The 3,579-nt window shown below is 47.8% G+C and overlaps 1 pseudogene; it reads right to left on the minus strand.

The window, feature by feature from the left end:
- Positions 1 to 1,979: 1,979 nt before the first annotated feature.
- LOC119454668 (U2 spliceosomal RNA) lies at positions 1,980 to 2,142 on the minus strand (annotated as a pseudogene).
- Between the last annotated feature and the right edge of the window lie 1,437 nt (positions 2,143 to 3,579).

Consider the following 3,579-nt stretch of genomic DNA (forward strand, 5'->3'; position numbering starts at 1 on the left):
AGAGGTGACTCTACGGTTCCTATTGACGGACAGAAATGTCGCGCTTAGGCAAAATCGCTGAGTTTGATCCTAAGTTACAGAATTTTGAATCTTACTTAGAACGATTTGAACTGTTTGTGCAAGCGAATGACATAAAGGAGGAAGAAAAGCTACCGGTGTTCTTGACGGTGATAGGAGCTGAAGCTTATGAAGTCTTGAAGAACATTGTAGTGCCAGCTTCCCCAAGCGAGACAACTTACGTTGAAGCCAAGCGTTTGCTAAAAGAGCATTACAGTCCAAGAAGCTCGGTGATAGCGGAACGCTGTAGATTTAATAAGCGGACGCAGCACGAAGGTGAAAGCGTAGAGAATTTCATAGTCGAGTTAAAACACTTGGCTAGAAAATGCAACTATGGCGACTTCCTACAGGATGCTCTCCGCGACAGGCTCGTGGCAGGGGTACGGAACGAGGAAATCCAGCGCGCTTTGTTCGCGGAAGAGAAGTTGACCTTTGAAAGCGCCTGCAAGATTGCCTTGGACCGAGAAATGGCGGCAAGAGAGGCAGCGCTTATGAAAGGAAGGGACAAGGACGATTTTTAGCTTGATTACAATGAAATTTTCGTAGAGGATGACTGCAGCTGCCGAGTTTGCGAGTTTAAAGAACCGTCTGTGCAAACGGGAAGCGGGGTTCTTTACACTTTGTAACGAGATGGTGCTGATATTTTCTTTCAAGCTTGTAACAGCGCCTTGCAATGATGTTATCTTATTCAGCAAGGCAGGCGATGAGAGGCAACATAATTTTCAGACCCTCAACCAAGAAAGCGTAAGGGCGGGTTTAAATATCATTATACACGTGACAAAGGTTATTTTCAACGTTCATAAAGGAAAAGAAGAATTCGTGGCTAGTATTCATACTCACATATGAGTATGTATATATAACCAATTTGTGCACAAAGGCCACTCAACATAAGAAGGAAAGTAGAGATTAAGAAAGCATGGTTGTAGCGCATAGGACACGTCTATCAAATTCATGAACGGCTCTTTATTGCGACCCTTGAAGCATGGAACCTCTGAAAAGCGTATAAAGATTTCATTCTTCAGGTAGGCACAGACGTGCCATAAACCTTTGGTTGAAGATAGATGCTTTACACATATAAGGTAGTAATAAACGCCCACTGAATAACGAAACAAAATAATTGTTGTTGTTAAGTCAAGAGGCATCTCTGCCACTGTAAGGCGTCTTTCATAGCTCAAGTCGTGGTTCGGGCTTCTCACGCCATGTTTTAAATCATCGTTCTATCATTGCAAGATAGTGTAAGGGTCATCCATTTACATGTTGAAAGTGTCATCTCGCTATATGTAAATTAATATGGACATCTACAAAATATTCACGGAGAAAGCCACTGTCGGAACTGCAGACGCCTTTCTCGGCAGACAAAGACGCGTTGTTAGCACTTGAGGCTGCACCAGCTGTAGTCTACGGATGTTTGCCTTGCAGCGATTTTGAAGTACAGCAACGTTTTACTCAGCAAGCCCAAAAATATGCCATTAGGAAGAGATACTTTCGTGGTAGGAAACGAGCACAAATGGTACTATAGTGGGCTAGGTTTTCAACCTACATACGTTCTGTGAGTCGCGAGTCGTGAGTCGTCGTGAGTCGTGACAGTATGCGTATTGGATGGCAGAGTTCCCTCTAATTAGCCAGAACACATAGGCGGTGGACAACTTCAACCTATCTTGACTTGGTACCAGAGCACCTGCACCAACACAGTTTTGCAGAATTGATCACGCGAAATTGATTATTTTGCAGATGGATCTTTTTTTCCTAACTCCATATCGACTGGTTATTACTGCCACTTCATAGACGCCTTCCTTAATGCCATAAAATGCTGGACAGATTTCTTGATTTCTAATTACTCAGGGGACATTGCGCATATTGCATCGAAGCTAGTTTCCAGTGGATCGATGTCCGTCTGTAGACCAAAAATTCCGAAGATAGTGAAATACTGGGCCGGCCCGTGCTGACCCATGGCGGAGGTTCAAGCAGGCTTCAAGCACTCCTCCAACTTGCGAAAATAAGTTTATTATCTTCGGTTCAAATACAACCCGTATCAGATATTAAGCTGATAGGAACAGATACTAACCTTTGACCCACGTCGGCCATGTCTACGTTCTCACCATATACGTGTACGCCATCCCGCGTATTCAAACTAGCGCCTACCAATCAATCAGAGTGCCTTCAGTCTCCTGGCGGTCATGCTCTACATAGGCTCATTTCCGCGGTTCAGCTCTGACAGTGAAATGGGTAGGCCACGTGTTGTATGGTCAGAACAAGAACAGCGAGCCTACCAGGAACGAAGGCGTGAACAGAAAATATATAGGGCGTGGCGGCGGCGGTAGGAGACCACAGACAATGAGCGGGCCACGGGCGGCAAGCGTAAGCGTGCTGCCCGCTAGGACCGCGAGGCGAAAAGAAATGCGAACCATCCATGTGGCCCCGTTTACCGCAAACTTCTAACGTTTTACCGGAGCAATGGTCAATCACCGCATACACAGCTTCGCTGGTCATCCACCTTCACAGAGCGAAATGGCACTGAATTGTTTTTAACACCACAGTGTTTTATGCCGGGGTCCGCGATGACCTTAGTTTACGGATGTTATGGATGTGACGTTCGGCGCCAACGAATAAATAATTTTTACTGACAGAGATGGTGCCGCTGTCTAGGAGCGGTGAAGCGAAGTACTGCATCGTGACACTAACGAGCGCCGACAGGAAGGGCTTCGGTAGCCACAGCGCAGCGGAGGCTCTAACGTTGTATAGGATGGTCTTGGCACTTTCCGCACATGGTTTGTCTTTCGCGTCGAATTAGCCAGTGGCGCCTCGTGACCCACTGAGTGCGGCTTCAATATGCATCAGCAGGGCTTAAACGTCACCTACTGCTTCACTTGCGATGACCACAACTAACAAAACTGCTGCGCTAAGTGGCGAAGAAAGTCAACGACGTCGACGGGCAAATCTCGCTTTGGTCCGGCGAGAGACAAGCCAGCGTGAAGCAGAACGCCTTCGCGCGTTCGCGGCGCACGCGGCGCTCGCGGCGCTCGCTGCGAACACTGCGAACTCTGCCACTCGCATTCCTGCAGCTGAGTGCGCCGCTAGTGAACTGGCTGCCCCAAGACACTACGGAGTCAGACTGAAATGCTCGTGCGGTCACCGAAGCGACTCGGCTGCTGGACGGCGCTCGCCAACGGGACGCCTCGGGCCAAATGTTTACACCTGCAACACAGTCGCCGGCCCGCAAATCGTGCGCCTTCCGCTGCAGTGGACAGTGAGTTCACGAAGGAAACATGCAAGAGTTTCTGTGAAGACACGTTTCACTTTCGTGTTCAACCCATACCTATGAACGAGGGATTAACCATAATTTGTTTTCTTTGGTTCATACCTAAAATCCCACACGCAAGGAGTATAACACGAGGGAAAGCTTGTGTTAGAAAATTTGGTCCAGCATATGTTCAATGCATGGGTCCGCAAACTCGCTCTTGCGCTAGACTCGCTCCGACTCACTGCGCCTCAGACTGACCCATGAGTATCAATCTGGCTGAG

This window comes from Dermacentor silvarum, chromosome 5 (genome assembly GCF_013339745.2).
Source record: "Dermacentor silvarum isolate Dsil-2018 chromosome 5, BIME_Dsil_1.4, whole genome shotgun sequence".
Taxonomy (NCBI): domain Eukaryota; kingdom Metazoa; phylum Arthropoda; class Arachnida; order Ixodida; family Ixodidae; genus Dermacentor; species Dermacentor silvarum.